The sequence below is a fragment of the Dendrobates tinctorius genome, unplaced genomic scaffold (genome assembly GCF_039654945.1).
Source record: "Dendrobates tinctorius isolate UK_male_01 unplaced genomic scaffold, ASM3965494v1 ptg000251l, whole genome shotgun sequence".
Classification (NCBI taxonomy): domain Eukaryota; kingdom Metazoa; phylum Chordata; class Amphibia; order Anura; family Dendrobatidae; genus Dendrobates; species Dendrobates tinctorius.
Window position 1 is genome coordinate 11,251,332 of NW_027361918.1, and position 14,884 is coordinate 11,266,215.

Sequence of the window (14,884 nt, forward strand, 5' to 3'; positions counted from 1 at the left end):
ACCTAGTTTGTAGAAAAAAGTTGTAATGCAGCACAATCCCAAGCAAAAAGATTGACCTTTTATGGTTTGGTTTGAATATAGAAAATGCTGAGAGGTCGCGAATCTCCTTCTGGTCCTTTGGCACGAGTTGTACTGGGATTTAGGATTTTGACTAGTGTTTTTGATCCGAGACACGTTTGCTGTTGACAGAAAAGTTCAGTTGATATGCAATGATGAAGTTTATAAAACACAACTATTTAGCAGAGGTTGGTTTCGATCCATCGACCGCTGGGTTTCACAATGTGAATTATGGCCTACAAATACAGTCGAGCAATTTTCTAGTAAACCATTTCTCTGTATATAGAGAACCAAACTGGGGGAATGAAAAAAAACTTACCTAGTTTGTAGAAAAAAGTTGTAATGCAGCACAATCCCAAGCGAAAAGATTGATCTTTTATGGTTTGGTTTGAATATAGAAAATGCTGAGAGGTCGCGAATCTCCTTCTGGTCCTTTGGCACGAGTTGTACTGGGATTTAGGATTTTGACTAGTGTTTTTGATCCGAGACACGTTTGCTGTTGACAGAAAAGTTCAGTTGATATGCAATGATGAAGTTTATAAAACACAACTATTTAGCAGAGGTTGGTTTCAATCCATTGACCGCTGGGTTTCACAATGTGAATTATGGTCTACAAATACAGTCGAGCAATTTTCTAGCAAACCATTTCTCTGTATATAGAGAACCAAAATGGGGAAGTGAAAAAAACTTAGCTAGTTTGTAGAAAAAGATGCAATGCAGCACAATTTAGCAGAGGATGGCTTCGATCCATCGACCTCTGGGTTATGGGCCCAGCACGCTTCCGCTGCGCCACTCTGCTTGTGTTAACAGATGTACAGAGTAAAATTCTAATGACTGTTTGTGTTCAGGTCGATGACATGTAAATTTTCAGCCATTACATATTTGTTGGCGACTAGAGTACTCCTGGGGTTCTGCAATTGTTTCTTTGTTTTTTTTTGCTTTCTTGTGTCATATTATTGTTGAAAATCATTAGAGGAAATGGTGTCTGACCATTGTTTAAGGTTCCGGTTAAAACTGGTGGGTGCGTCCGGCTGTTAGACGAAAGTTCGGCAGGCGTTTGTGTCTCTGTGGCGCAATCGGTTAGCGCGTTCGGCTGTTAACCGAAAGGTTGGTGGTTCGAGTCCACCCAGGGACGTTGGTTCCTTTTGCTTGGGTAGCATGCTACAGTTGAAGACGTTTTCACATTGGTGCTCAGCATCTCCATAAAGTAAAAGCACTGTTGCTGCCTAAGTTTTGAATTCACAAGGCAAACTGGAGAAAAAACTTTCCGGTTGTGTTTCTGTCTACATGTCCAGAAAGAGCATAGCTGTCTGGTATTTGCCAGAAGGTTGAAAACATCTGATAGAATACACAAAACTTCCTTCGAGCCGGAATTGAACCAGCGACCTAAGGATTGCTAATTTAGATCTACAGTCCTCCGCTCTACCAGCTGAGCTATCGAAGGCTTGATTTAGCCATTGTTGAAAGTCTTCAAGGTTTGGACGTGTGTGCCACGAGCAGGTGGCATAAACAATTCACTCGGCCAACTGAAAAAGGAATCCAAAGATTGTATTGGAGAATGCGGGCATCGATCCCGCTACCTCTCGCATGCTAAGCGAGCGCTCTACCACTTGAGCTAATCCCCCATGCCCGACGAACGCCATTATCAGTTTCACGCCACACCATGTCACAGTTTACTTATAGTCAAATGTGCCATTGAGTGCTTTTTTTTTTTTTTTTTTAAGTACAGATTCCTTTCTCCCATATTTGAAGAACATCTACGGAGTTCACAATGTGAATTATGGCCTACAAATAAAGTCGAGCAATTTTCTAGCAAACCATTTCTACGTATGTAGAGAACCAGACTGGGGGAGTAAAAAAAACTTACCTAGTTTGTAGAAAAAAGTTGTAATGCAGCACAATCCCAAGCAAAAAGATTGACCTTTTATGGTTTGGTTTGATTATAGAAAATGCTGAGAGGTCGCGAATCTCCTTCTGGTCCTTTGGCACGAGTTGTACTGGGATTTAGGATTTTGACTAGTGTTTTTGATCCGAGACACGTTTGCTGTTGACAGAAAAGTTCAGTTGATATGCAATGATGAAGTTTATAAATCACAACTATTTAGCAGAGGTTGGTTTCGATCCATCGACCGCTGGGTTTCACAATGTGAATTATGGCCTACAAATACAGTCGGGCAATTTTCTAGCAAACCATTTCTATGTATGTAGAGAACCAGACTGGGGGAGTAAAAAAAACTTACCTAGTTTGTAGAAAAAAGTTGTAATGCAGCACAATCCCAAGCAAAAAGATTGACCTTTTATGGTTTGGTTTGAATATAGAAAATGCTGAGAGGTCGCGAATCTCCTTCTGGTCCTTTGGCACGAGTTGTACTGGGATTTAGGATTTTGACTAGTGTTTTTGATCCGAGACACGTTTGCTGTTGACAGAAAAGTTCAGTTGATATGCAATGATGAAGTTTATAAAACACAACTATTTAGCAGAGGTTGGTTTCGATCCATCGACCGCTGGGTTTCACAATGTGAATTATGGCCTACAAATACAGTCGAGCAATTTTCTAGTAAACCATTTCTCTGTATATAGAGAACCAAACTGGGGGAATGAAAAAAAACTTACCTAGTTTGTAGAAAAAAGTTGTAATGCAGCACAATCCCAAGCGAAAAGATTGATCTTTTATGGTTTGGTTTGAATATAGAAAATGCTGAGAGGTCGCGAATCTCCTTCTGGTCCTTTGGCACGAGTTGTACTGGGATTTAGGATTTTGACTAGTGTTTTTGATCCGAGACACGTTTGCTGTTGACAGAAAAGTTCAGTTGATATGCAATGATGAAGTTTATAAAACACAACTATTTAGCAGAGGTTGGTTTCAATCCATTGACCGCTGGGTTTCACAATGTGAATTATGGTCTACAAATACAGTCGAGCAATTTTCTAGCAAACCATTTCTCTGTATATAGAGAACCAAAATGGGGAAGTGAAAAAAACTTAGCTAGTTTGTAGAAAAAGATGCAATGCAGCACAATTTAGCAGAGGATGGCTTCGATCCATCGACCTCTGGGTTATGGGCCCAGCACGCTTCCGCTGCGCCACTCTGCTTGTGTTAACAGATGTACAGAGTAAAATTCTAATGACTGTTTGTGTTCAGGTCGATGACATGTAAATTTTCAGCCATTACATATTTGTTGGCGACTAGAGTACTCCTGGGGTTCTGCAATTGTTTCTTTGTTTTTTTTTGCTTTCTTGTGTCATATTATTGTTGAAAATCATTAGAGGAAATGGTGTCTGACCATTGTTTAAGGTTCCGGTTAAAACTGGTGGGTGCGTCCGGCTGTTAGACGAAAGTTCGGCAGGCGTTTGTGTCTCTGTGGCGCAATCGGTTAGCGCGTTCGGCTGTTAACCGAAAGGTTGGTGGTTCGAGTCCACCCAGGGACGTTGGTTCCTTTTGCTTGGGTAGCATGCTACAGTTGAAGACGTTTTCACATTGGTGCTCAGCATCTCCATAAAGTAAAAGCACTGTTGCTGCCTAAGTTTTGAATTCACAAGGCAAACTGGAGAAAAAACTTTCCGGTTGTGTTTCTGTCTACATGTCCAGAAAGAGCATAGCTGTCTGGTATTTGCCAGAAGGTTGAAAACATCTGATAGAATACACAAAACTTCCTTCGAGCCGGAATTGAACCAGCGACCTAAGGATTGCTAATTTAGATCTACAGTCCTCCGCTCTACCAGCTGAGCTATCGAAGGCTTGATTTAGCCATTGTTGAAAGTCTTCAAGGTTTGGACGTGTGTGCCACGAGCAGGTGGCATAAACAATTCACTCGGCCAACTGAAAAAGGAATCCAAAGATTGTATTGGAGAATGCGGGCATCGATCCCGCTACCTCTCGCATGCTAAGCGAGCGCTCTACCACTTGAGCTAATCCCCCATGCCCGACGAACGCCATTATCAGTTTCACGCCACACCATGTCACAGTTTACTTATAGTCAAATGTGCCATTGAGTGCTTTTTTTTTTTTTTTTTTTTTTTTTTTTAAGTACAGATTCCTTTCTCCCATATTTGAAGAACATCTACGGAGTTCACAATGTGAATTATGGCCTACAAATAAAGTCGAGCAATTTTCTAGCAAACCATTTCTACGTATGTAGAGAACCAGACTGGGGGAGTAAAAAAAACTTACCTAGTTTGTAGAAAAAAGTTGTAATGCAGCACAATCCCAAGCAAAAAGATTGACCTTTTATGGTTTGGTTTGATTATAGAAAATGCTGAGAGGTCGCGAATCTCCTTCTGGTCCTTTGGCACGAGTTGTACTGGGATTTAGGATTTTGACTAGTGTTTTTGATCCGAGACACGTTTGCTGTTGACAGAAAAGTTCAGTTGATATGCAATGATGAAGTTTATAAATCACAACTATTTAGCAGAGGTTGGTTTCGATCCATCGACCGCTGGGTTTCACAATGTGAATTATGGCCTACAAATACAGTCGGGCAATTTTCTAGCAAACCATTTCTATGTATGTAGAGAACCAGACTGGGGGAGTAAAAAAAACTTACCTAGTTTGTAGAAAAAAGTTGTAATGCAGCACAATCCCAAGCAAAAAGATTGACCTTTTATGGTTTGGTTTGAATATAGAAAATGCTGAGAGGTCGCGAATCTCCTTCTGGTCCTTTGGCACGAGTTGTACTGGGATTTAGGATTTTGACTAGTGTTTTTGATCCGAGACACGTTTGCTGTTGACAGAAAAGTTCAGTTGATATGCAATGATGAAGTTTATAAAACACAACTATTTAGCAGAGGTTGGTTTCGATCCATCGACCGCTGGGTTTCACAATGTGAATTATGGCCTACAAATACAGTCGAGCAATTTTCTAGTAAACCATTTCTCTGTATATAGAGAACCAAACTGGGGGAATGAAAAAAAACTTACCTAGTTTGTAGAAAAAAGTTGTAATGCAGCACAATCCCAAGCGAAAAGATTGATCTTTTATGGTTTGGTTTGAATATAGAAAATGCTGAGAGGTCGCGAATCTCCTTCTGGTCCTTTGGCACGAGTTGTACTGGGATTTAGGATTTTGACTAGTGTTTTTGATCCGAGACACGTTTGCTGTTGACAGAAAAGTTCAGTTGATATGCAATGATGAAGTTTATAAAACACAACTATTTAGCAGAGGTTGGTTTCAATCCATTGACCGCTGGGTTTCACAATGTGAATTATGGTCTACAAATACAGTCGAGCAATTTTCTAGCAAACCATTTCTCTGTATATAGAGAACCAAAATGGGGAAGTGAAAAAAAACTTAGCTAGTTTGTAGAAAAAGATGCAATGCAGCACAATTTAGCAGAGGATGGTTTCGATCCATCGACCTCTGGGTTATGGGCCCAGCACGCTTCCGCTGCGCCACTCTGCTTGTGTTAACAGATGTACAGAGTAAAATTCTAATGACTGTTTGTGTTCAGGTCGATGACATGTAAATTTTCAGCCATTACATATTTGTTGGCGACTAGAGTACTCCTGGGGTTCTGCAATTGTTTCTTTGTTTTTTTTTGCTTTCTTGTGTCATATTATTGTTGAAAATCATTAGAGGAAATGGTGTCTGACCATTGTTTAAGGTTCCGGTTAAAACTGGTGGGTGCGTCCGGCTGTTAGACGAAAGTTCGGCAGGCGTTTGTGTCTCTGTGGCGCAATCGGTTAGCGCGTTCGGCTGTTAACCGAAAGGTTGGTGGTTCGAGTCCACCCAGGGACGTTGGTTCCTTTTGCTTGGGTAGCATGCTACAGTTGAAGACGTTTTCACATTGGTGCTCAGCATCTCCATAAAGTAAAAGCACTGTTGCTGCCTAAGTTTTGAATTCACAAGGCAAACTGGAGAAAAAACTTTCCGGTTGTGTTTCTGTCTACATGTCCAGAAAGAGCATAGCTGTCTGGTATTTGCCAGAAGGTTGAAAACATCTGATAGAATACACAAAACTTCCTTCGAGCCGGAATTGAACCAGCGACCTAAGGATTGCTAATTTAGATCTACAGTCCTCCGCTCTACCAGCTGAGCTATCGAAGGCTTGATTTAGCCATTGTTGAAAGTCTTCAAGGTTTGGACGTGTGTGCCACGAGCAGGTGGCATAAACAATTCACTCGGCCAACTGAAAAAGGAATCCAAAGATTGTATTGGAGAATGCGGGCATCGATCCCGCTACCTCTCGCATGCTAAGCGAGCGCTCTACCACTTGAGCTAATCCCCCATGCCCGACGAACGCCATTATCAGTTTCACGCCACACCATGTCACAGTTTACTTATAGTCAAATGTGCCATTGAGTGCTTTTTTTTTTTTTTTTTTAAGTACAGATTCCTTTCTCCCATATTTGAAGAACATCTACGGAGTTCACAATGTGAATTATGGCCTACAAATAAAGTCGAGCAATTTTCTAGCAAACCATTTCTACGTATGTAGAGAACCAGACTGGGGGAGTAAAAAAAACTTACCTAGTTTGTAGAAAAAAGTTGTAATGCAGCACAATCCCAAGCAAAAAGATTGACCTTTTATGGTTTGGTTTGATTATAGAAAATGCTGAGAGGTCGCGAATCTCCTTCTGGTCCTTTGGCACGAGTTGTACTGGGATTTAGGATTTTGACTAGTGTTTTTGATCCGAGACACGTTTGCTGTTGACAGAAAAGTTCAGTTGATATGCAATGATGAAGTTTATAAATCACAACTATTTAGCAGAGGTTGGTTTCGATCCATCGACCGCTGGGTTTCACAATGTGAATTATGGCCTACAAATACAGTCGGGCAATTTTCTAGCAAACCATTTCTATGTATGTAGAGAACCAGACTGGGGGAGTAAAAAAAACTTACCTAGTTTGTAGAAAAAAGTTGTAATGCAGCACAATCCCAAGCAAAAAGATTGACCTTTTATGGTTTGGTTTGAATATAGAAAATGCTGAGAGGTCGCGAATCTCCTTCTGGTCCTTTGGCACGAGTTGTACTGGGATTTAGGATTTTGACTAGTGTTTTTGATCCGAGACACGTTTGCTGTTGACAGAAAAGTTCAGTTGATATGCAATGATGAAGTTTATAAAACACAACTATTTAGCAGAGGTTGGTTTCGATCCATCGACCGCTGGGTTTCACAATGTGAATTATGGCCTACAAATACAGTCGAGCAATTTTCTAGTAAACCATTTCTCTGTATATAGAGAACCAAACTGGGGGAATGAAAAAAAACTTACCTAGTTTGTAGAAAAAAGTTGTAATGCAGCACAATCCCAAGCGAAAAGATTGATCTTTTATGGTTTGGTTTGAATATAGAAAATGCTGAGAGGTCGCGAATCTCCTTCTGGTCCTTTGGCACGAGTTGTACTGGGATTTAGGATTTTGACTAGTGTTTTTGATCCGAGACACGTTTGCTGTTGACAGAAAAGTTCAGTTGATATGCAATGATGAAGTTTATAAAACACAACTATTTAGCAGAGGTTGGTTTCAATCCATTGACCGCTGGGTTTCACAATGTGAATTATGGTCTACAAATACAGTCGAGCAATTTTCTAGCAAACCATTTCTCTGTATATAGAGAACCAAAATGGGGAAGTGAAAAAAACTTAGCTAGTTTGTAGAAAAAGATGCAATGCAGCACAATTTAGCAGAGGATGGCTTCGATCCATCGACCTCTGGGTTATGGGCCCAGCACGCTTCCGCTGCGCCACTCTGCTTGTGTTAACAGATGTACAGAGTAAAATTCTAATGACTGTTTGTGTTCAGGTCGATGACATGTAAATTTTCAGCCATTACATATTTGTTGGCGACTAGAGTACTCCTGGGGTTCTGCAATTGTTTCTTTGTTTTTTTTTGCTTTCTTGTGTCATATTATTGTTGAAAATCATTAGAGGAAATGGTGTCTGACCATTGTTTAAGGTTCCGGTTAAAACTGGTGGGTGCGTCCGGCTGTTAGACGAAAGTTCGGCAGGCGTTTGTGTCTCTGTGGCGCAATCGGTTAGCGCGTTCGGCTGTTAACCGAAAGGTTGGTGGTTCGAGTCCACCCAGGGACGTTGGTTCCTTTTGCTTGGGTAGCATGCTACAGTTGAAGACGTTTTCACATTGGTGCTCAGCATCTCCATAAAGTAAAAGCACTGTTGCTGCCTAAGTTTTGAATTCACAAGGCAAACTGGAGAAAAAACTTTCCGGTTGTGTTTCTGTCTACATGTCCAGAAAGAGCATAGCTGTCTGGTATTTGCCAGAAGGTTGAAAACATCTGATAGAATACACAAAACTTCCTTCGAGCCGGAATTGAACCAGCGACCTAAGGATTGCTAATTTAGATCTACAGTCCTCCGCTCTACCAGCTGAGCTATCGAAGGCTTGATTTAGCCATTGTTGAAAGTCTTCAAGGTTTGGACGTGTGTGCCACGAGCAGGTGGCATAAACAATTCACTCGGCCAACTGAAAAAGGAATCCAAAGATTGTATTGGAGAATGCGGGCATCGATCCCGCTACCTCTCGCATGCTAAGCGAGCGCTCTACCACTTGAGCTAATCCCCCATGCCCGACGAACGCCATTATCAGTTTCACGCCACACCATGTCACAGTTTACTTATAGTCAAATGTGCCATTGAGTGCTTTTTTTTTTTTTTTTTTTTTTTTTTTTAAGTACAGATTCCTTTCTCCCATATTTGAAGAACATCTACGGAGTTCACAATGTGAATTATGGCCTACAAATAAAGTCGAGCAATTTTCTAGCAAACCATTTCTACGTATGTAGAGAACCAGACTGGGGGAGTAAAAAAAACTTACCTAGTTTGTAGAAAAAAGTTGTAATGCAGCACAATCCCAAGCAAAAAGATTGACCTTTTATGGTTTGGTTTGATTATAGAAAATGCTGAGAGGTCGCGAATCTCCTTCTGGTCCTTTGGCACGAGTTGTACTGGGATTTAGGATTTTGACTAGTGTTTTTGATCCGAGACACGTTTGCTGTTGACAGAAAAGTTCAGTTGATATGCAATGATGAAGTTTATAAATCACAACTATTTAGCAGAGGTTGGTTTCGATCCATCGACCGCTGGGTTTCACAATGTGAATTATGGCCTACAAATACAGTCGGGCAATTTTCTAGCAAACCATTTCTATGTATGTAGAGAACCAGACTGGGGGAGTAAAAAAAACTTACCTAGTTTGTAGAAAAAAGTTGTAATGCAGCACAATCCCAAGCAAAAAGATTGACCTTTTATGGTTTGGTTTGAATATAGAAAATGCTGAGAGGTCGCGAATCTCCTTCTGGTCCTTTGGCACGAGTTGTACTGGGATTTAGGATTTTGACTAGTGTTTTTGATCCGAGACACGTTTGCTGTTGACAGAAAAGTTCAGTTGATATGCAATGATGAAGTTTATAAAACACAACTATTTAGCAGAGGTTGGTTTCGATCCATCGACCGCTGGGTTTCACAATGTGAATTATGGCCTACAAATACAGTCGAGCAATTTTCTAGTAAACCATTTCTCTGTATATAGAGAACCAAACTGGGGGAATGAAAAAAAACTTACCTAGTTTGTAGAAAAAAGTTGTAATGCAGCACAATCCCAAGCGAAAAGATTGATCTTTTATGGTTTGGTTTGAATATAGAAAATGCTGAGAGGTCGCGAATCTCCTTCTGGTCCTTTGGCACGAGTTGTACTGGGATTTAGGATTTTGACTAGTGTTTTTGATCCGAGACACGTTTGCTGTTGACAGAAAAGTTCAGTTGATATGCAATGATGAAGTTTATAAAACACAACTATTTAGCAGAGGTTGGTTTCAATCCATTGACCGCTGGGTTTCACAATGTGAATTATGGTCTACAAATACAGTCGAGCAATTTTCTAGCAAACCATTTCTCTGTATATAGAGAACCAAAATGGGGAAGTGAAAAAAAACTTAGCTAGTTTGTAGAAAAAGATGCAATGCAGCACAATTTAGCAGAGGATGGTTTCGATCCATCGACCTCTGGGTTATGGGCCCAGCACGCTTCCGCTGCGCCACTCTGCTTGTGTTAACAGATGTACAGAGTAAAATTCTAATGACTGTTTGTGTTCAGGTCGATGACATGTAAATTTTCAGCCATTACATATTTGTTGGCGACTAGAGTACTCCTGGGGTTCTGCAATTGTTTCTTTGTTTTTTTTTGCTTTCTTGTGTCATATTATTGTTGAAAATCATTAGAGGAAATGGTGTCTGACCATTGTTTAAGGTTCCGGTTAAAACTGGTGGGTGCGTCCGGCTGTTAGACGAAAGTTCGGCAGGCGTTTGTGTCTCTGTGGCGCAATCGGTTAGCGCGTTCGGCTGTTAACCGAAAGGTTGGTGGTTCGAGTCCACCCAGGGACGTTGGTTCCTTTTGCTTGGGTAGCATGCTACAGTTGAAGACGTTTTCACATTGGTGCTCAGCATCTCCATAAAGTAAAAGCACTGTTGCTGCCTAAGTTTTGAATTCACAAGGCAAACTGGAGAAAAAACTTTCCGGTTGTGTTTCTGTCTACATGTCCAGAAAGAGCATAGCTGTCTGGTATTTGCCAGAAGGTTGAAAACATCTGATAGAATACACAAAACTTCCTTCGAGCCGGAATTGAACCAGCGACCTAAGGATTGCTAATTTAGATCTACAGTCCTCCGCTCTACCAGCTGAGCTATCGAAGGCTTGATTTAGCCATTGTTGAAAGTCTTCAAGGTTTGGACGTGTGTGCCACGAGCAGGTGGCATAAACAATTCACTCGGCCAACTGAAAAAGGAATCCAAAGATTGTATTGGAGAATGCGGGCATCGATCCCGCTACCTCTCGCATGCTAAGCGAGCGCTCTACCACTTGAGCTAATCCCCCATGCCCGACGAACGCCATTATCAGTTTCACGCCACACCATGTCACAGTTTACTTATAGTCAAATGTGCCATTGAGTGCTTTTTTTTTTTTTTTTTTTTTTTTTTTTAAGTACAGATTCCTTTCTCCCATATTTGAAGAACATCTACGGAGTTCACAATGTGAATTATGGCCTACAAATAAAGTCGAGCAATTTTCTAGCAAACCATTTCTACGTATGTAGAGAACCAGACTGGGGGAGTAAAAAAAACTTACCTAGTTTGTAGAAAAAAGTTGTAATGCAGCACAATCCCAAGCAAAAAGATTGACCTTTTATGGTTTGGTTTGATTATAGAAAATGCTGAGAGGTCGCGAATCTCCTTCTGGTCCTTTGGCACGAGTTGTACTGGGATTTAGGATTTTGACTAGTGTTTTTGATCCGAGACACGTTTGCTGTTGACAGAAAAGTTCAGTTGATATGCAATGATGAAGTTTATAAATCACAACTATTTAGCAGAGGTTGGTTTCGATCCATCGACCGCTGGGTTTCACAATGTGAATTATGGCCTACAAATACAGTCGGGCAATTTTCTAGCAAACCATTTCTATGTATGTAGAGAACCAGACTGGGGGAGTAAAAAAAACTTACCTAGTTTGTAGAAAAAAGTTGTAATGCAGCACAATCCCAAGCAAAAAGATTGACCTTTTATGGTTTGGTTTGAATATAGAAAATGCTGAGAGGTCGCGAATCTCCTTCTGGTCCTTTGGCACGAGTTGTACTGGGATTTAGGATTTTGACTAGTGTTTTTGATCCGAGACACGTTTGCTGTTGACAGAAAAGTTCAGTTGATATGCAATGATGAAGTTTATAAAACACAACTATTTAGCAGAGGTTGGTTTCGATCCATCGACCGCTGGGTTTCACAATGTGAATTATGGCCTACAAATACAGTCGAGCAATTTTCTAGTAAACCATTTCTCTGTATATAGAGAACCAAACTGGGGGAATGAAAAAAAACTTACCTAGTTTGTAGAAAAAAGTTGTAATGCAGCACAATCCCAAGCGAAAAGATTGATCTTTTATGGTTTGGTTTGAATATAGAAAATGCTGAGAGGTCGCGAATCTCCTTCTGGTCCTTTGGCACGAGTTGTACTGGGATTTAGGATTTTGACTAGTGTTTTTGATCCGAGACACGTTTGCTGTTGACAGAAAAGTTCAGTTGATATGCAATGATGAAGTTTATAAAACACAACTATTTAGCAGAGGTTGGTTTCAATCCATTGACCGCTGGGTTTCACAATGTGAATTATGGTCTACAAATACAGTCGAGCAATTTTCTAGCAAACCATTTCTCTGTATATAGAGAACCAAAATGGGGAAGTGAAAAAAACTTAGCTAGTTTGTAGAAAAAGATGCAATGCAGCACAATTTAGCAGAGGATGGCTTCGATCCATCGACCTCTGGGTTATGGGCCCAGCACGCTTCCGCTGCGCCACTCTGCTTGTGTTAACAGATGTACAGAGTAAAATTCTAATGACTGTTTGTGTTCAGGTCGATGACATGTAAATTTTCAGCCATTACATATTTGTTGGCGACTAGAGTACTCCTGGGGTTCTGCAATTGTTTCTTTGTTTTTTTTTGCTTTCTTGTGTCATATTATTGTTGAAAATCATTAGAGGAAATGGTGTCTGACCATTGTTTAAGGTTCCGGTTAAAACTGGTGGGTGCGTCCGGCTGTTAGACGAAAGTTCGGCAGGCGTTTGTGTCTCTGTGGCGCAATCGGTTAGCGCGTTCGGCTGTTAACCGAAAGGTTGGTGGTTCGAGTCCACCCAGGGACGTTGGTTCCTTTTGCTTGGGTAGCATGCTACAGTTGAAGACGTTTTCACATTGGTGCTCAGCATCTCCATAAAGTAAAAGCACTGTTGCTGCCTAAGTTTTGAATTCACAAGGCAAACTGGAGAAAAAACTTTCCGGTTGTGTTTCTGTCTACATGTCCAGAAAGAGCATAGCTGTCTGGTATTTGCCAGAAGGTTGAAAACATCTGATAGAATACACAAAACTTCCTTCGAGCCGGAATTGAACCAGCGACCTAAGGATTGCTAATTTAGATCTACAGTCCTCCGCTCTACCAGCTGAGCTATCGAAGGCTTGATTTAGCCATTGTTGAAAGTCTTCAAGGTTTGGACGTGTGTGCCACGAGCAGGTGGCATAAACAATTCACTCGGCCAACTGAAAAAGGAATCCAAAGATTGTATTGGAGAATGCGGGCATCGATCCCGCTACCTCTCGCATGCTAAGCGAGCGCTCTACCACTTGAGCTAATCCCCCATGCCCGACGAACGCCATTATCAGTTTCACGCCACACCATGTCACAGTTTACTTATAGTCAAATGTGCCATTGAGTGCTTTTTTTTTTTTTTTTTTTTTTTTTTTTAAGTACAGATTCCTTTCTCCCATATTTGAAGAACATCTACGGAGTTCACAATGTGAATTATGGCCTACAAATAAAGTCGAGCAATTTTCTAGCAAACCATTTCTACGTATGTAGAGAACCAGACTGGGGGAGTAAAAAAAACTTACCTAGTTTGTAGAAAAAAGTTGTAATGCAGCACAATCCCAAGCAAAAAGATTGACCTTTTATGGTTTGGTTTGATTATAGAAAATGCTGAGAGGTCGCGAATCTCCTTCTGGTCCTTTGGCACGAGTTGTACTGGGATTTAGGATTTTGACTAGTGTTTTTGATCCGAGACACGTTTGCTGTTGACAGAAAAGTTCAGTTGATATGCAATGATGAAGTTTATAAATCACAACTATTTAGCAGAGGTTGGTTTCGATCCATCGACCGCTGGGTTTCACAATGTGAATTATGGCCTACAAATACAGTCGGGCAATTTTCTAGCAAACCATTTCTATGTATGTAGAGAACCAGACTGGGGGAGTAAAAAAAACTTACCTAGTTTGTAGAAAAAAGTTGTAATGCAGCACAATCCCAAGCAAAAAGATTGACCTTTTATGGTTTGGTTTGAATATAGAAAATGCTGAGAGGTCGCGAATCTCCTTCTGGTCCTTTGGCACGAGTTGTACTGGGATTTAGGATTTTGACTAGTGTTTTTGATCCGAGACACGTTTGCTGTTGACAGAAAAGTTCAGTTGATATGCAATGATGAAGTTTATAAAACACAACTATTTAGCAGAGGTTGGTTTCGATCCATCGACCGCTGGGTTTCACAATGTGAATTATGGCCTACAAATACAGTCGAGCAATTTTCTAGTAAACCATTTCTCTGTATATAGAGAACCAAACTGGGGGAATGAAAAAAAACTTACCTAGTTTGTAGAAAAAAGTTGTAATGCAGCACAATCCCAAGCGAAAAGATTGATCTTTTATGGTTTGGTTTGAATATAGAAAATGCTGAGAGGTCGCGAATCTCCTTCTGGTCCTTTGGCACGAGTTGTACTGGGATTTAGGATTTTGACTAGTGTTTTTGATCCGAGACACGTTTGCTGTTGACAGAAAAGTTCAGTTGATATGCAATGATGAAGTTTATAAAACACAACTATTTAGCAGAGGTTGGTTTCAATCCATTGACCGCTGGGTTTCACAATGTGAATTATGGTCTACAAATACAGTCGAGCAATTTTCTAGCAAACCATTTCTCTGTATATAGAGAACCAAAATGGGGAAGTGAAAAAAAACTTAGCTAGTTTGTAGAAAAAGATGCAATGCAGCACAATTTAGCAGAGGATGGTTTCGATCCATCGACCTCTGGGTTATGGGCCCAGCACGCTTCCGCTGCGCCACTCTGCTTGTGTTAACAGATGTACAGAGTAAAATTCTAATGACTGTTTGTGTTCAGGTCGATGACATGTAAATTTTCAGCCATTACATATTTGTTGGCGACTAGAGTACTCCTGGGGTTCTGCAATTGTTTCTTTGTTTTTTTTTGCTTTCTTGTGTCATATTATTGTTGAAAATCATTAGAGGAAATGGTGTCTGACCATTGTTTAAGGTTCCGGTTAAAA

The 14,884-nt window shown here is 40.6% G+C and overlaps 18 non-coding genes across 18 annotated transcripts; 6 read left to right on the forward strand and 12 right to left on the reverse strand.

Moving 5' to 3' along the window:
• The first annotated feature begins 1,118 nt into the window (after positions 1-1,118).
• On the forward strand, positions 1,119-1,192 carry TRNAN-GUU (transfer RNA asparagine (anticodon GUU)). Its single transcript has one exon. It is a non-coding gene; the product is annotated as a tRNA-Asn (tRNA).
• Positions 1,193-1,415: 223 nt separating this feature from the next.
• On the reverse strand, positions 1,416-1,501 carry TRNAY-GUA (transfer RNA tyrosine (anticodon GUA)). Its single transcript is given in 2 exon segments — positions 1,416-1,451; positions 1,465-1,501. It is a non-coding gene; the product is annotated as a tRNA-Tyr (tRNA).
• Positions 1,502-1,609: 108 nt separating this feature from the next.
• Positions 1,610-1,682, reverse strand: TRNAA-AGC (transfer RNA alanine (anticodon AGC)). The gene has a single exon. It is a non-coding gene; the product is annotated as a tRNA-Ala (tRNA).
• Positions 1,683-3,413: 1,731 nt separating this feature from the next.
• On the forward strand, positions 3,414-3,487 carry TRNAN-GUU (transfer RNA asparagine (anticodon GUU)). Its single transcript has one exon. It is a non-coding gene; the product is annotated as a tRNA-Asn (tRNA).
• Positions 3,488-3,710: 223 nt separating this feature from the next.
• On the reverse strand, positions 3,711-3,796 carry TRNAY-GUA (transfer RNA tyrosine (anticodon GUA)). Its single transcript is given in 2 exon segments — positions 3,711-3,746; positions 3,760-3,796. It is a non-coding gene; the product is annotated as a tRNA-Tyr (tRNA).
• A 108-nt stretch (positions 3,797-3,904) lies between these two features.
• TRNAA-AGC (transfer RNA alanine (anticodon AGC)) lies at positions 3,905-3,977 on the reverse strand. Its single transcript has one exon. It is a non-coding gene; the product is annotated as a tRNA-Ala (tRNA).
• Positions 3,978-5,719: 1,742 nt separating this feature from the next.
• Positions 5,720-5,793, forward strand: TRNAN-GUU (transfer RNA asparagine (anticodon GUU)). The gene has a single exon. It is a non-coding gene; the product is annotated as a tRNA-Asn (tRNA).
• A 223-nt stretch (positions 5,794-6,016) lies between these two features.
• On the reverse strand, positions 6,017-6,102 carry TRNAY-GUA (transfer RNA tyrosine (anticodon GUA)). Its single transcript is given in 2 exon segments — positions 6,017-6,052; positions 6,066-6,102. It is a non-coding gene; the product is annotated as a tRNA-Tyr (tRNA).
• A 108-nt stretch (positions 6,103-6,210) lies between these two features.
• TRNAA-AGC (transfer RNA alanine (anticodon AGC)) lies at positions 6,211-6,283 on the reverse strand. The gene has a single exon. It is a non-coding gene; the product is annotated as a tRNA-Ala (tRNA).
• Positions 6,284-8,014: 1,731 nt separating this feature from the next.
• Positions 8,015-8,088, forward strand: TRNAN-GUU (transfer RNA asparagine (anticodon GUU)). The gene has a single exon. It is a non-coding gene; the product is annotated as a tRNA-Asn (tRNA).
• Positions 8,089-8,311: 223 nt separating this feature from the next.
• On the reverse strand, positions 8,312-8,397 carry TRNAY-GUA (transfer RNA tyrosine (anticodon GUA)). The gene is given in 2 exon segments: positions 8,312-8,347; positions 8,361-8,397. It is a non-coding gene; the product is annotated as a tRNA-Tyr (tRNA).
• A 108-nt stretch (positions 8,398-8,505) lies between these two features.
• Positions 8,506-8,578, reverse strand: TRNAA-AGC (transfer RNA alanine (anticodon AGC)). Its single transcript has one exon. It is a non-coding gene; the product is annotated as a tRNA-Ala (tRNA).
• Positions 8,579-10,320: 1,742 nt separating this feature from the next.
• On the forward strand, positions 10,321-10,394 carry TRNAN-GUU (transfer RNA asparagine (anticodon GUU)). Its single transcript has one exon. It is a non-coding gene; the product is annotated as a tRNA-Asn (tRNA).
• Positions 10,395-10,617: 223 nt separating this feature from the next.
• Positions 10,618-10,703, reverse strand: TRNAY-GUA (transfer RNA tyrosine (anticodon GUA)). The gene is given in 2 exon segments: positions 10,618-10,653; positions 10,667-10,703. It is a non-coding gene; the product is annotated as a tRNA-Tyr (tRNA).
• A 108-nt stretch (positions 10,704-10,811) lies between these two features.
• TRNAA-AGC (transfer RNA alanine (anticodon AGC)) lies at positions 10,812-10,884 on the reverse strand. The gene has a single exon. It is a non-coding gene; the product is annotated as a tRNA-Ala (tRNA).
• A 1,741-nt stretch (positions 10,885-12,625) lies between these two features.
• TRNAN-GUU (transfer RNA asparagine (anticodon GUU)) lies at positions 12,626-12,699 on the forward strand. Its single transcript has one exon. It is a non-coding gene; the product is annotated as a tRNA-Asn (tRNA).
• Positions 12,700-12,922: 223 nt separating this feature from the next.
• On the reverse strand, positions 12,923-13,008 carry TRNAY-GUA (transfer RNA tyrosine (anticodon GUA)). The gene is given in 2 exon segments: positions 12,923-12,958; positions 12,972-13,008. It is a non-coding gene; the product is annotated as a tRNA-Tyr (tRNA).
• Positions 13,009-13,116: 108 nt separating this feature from the next.
• On the reverse strand, positions 13,117-13,189 carry TRNAA-AGC (transfer RNA alanine (anticodon AGC)). The gene has a single exon. It is a non-coding gene; the product is annotated as a tRNA-Ala (tRNA).
• Positions 13,190-14,884: the final 1,695 nt, after the last annotated feature.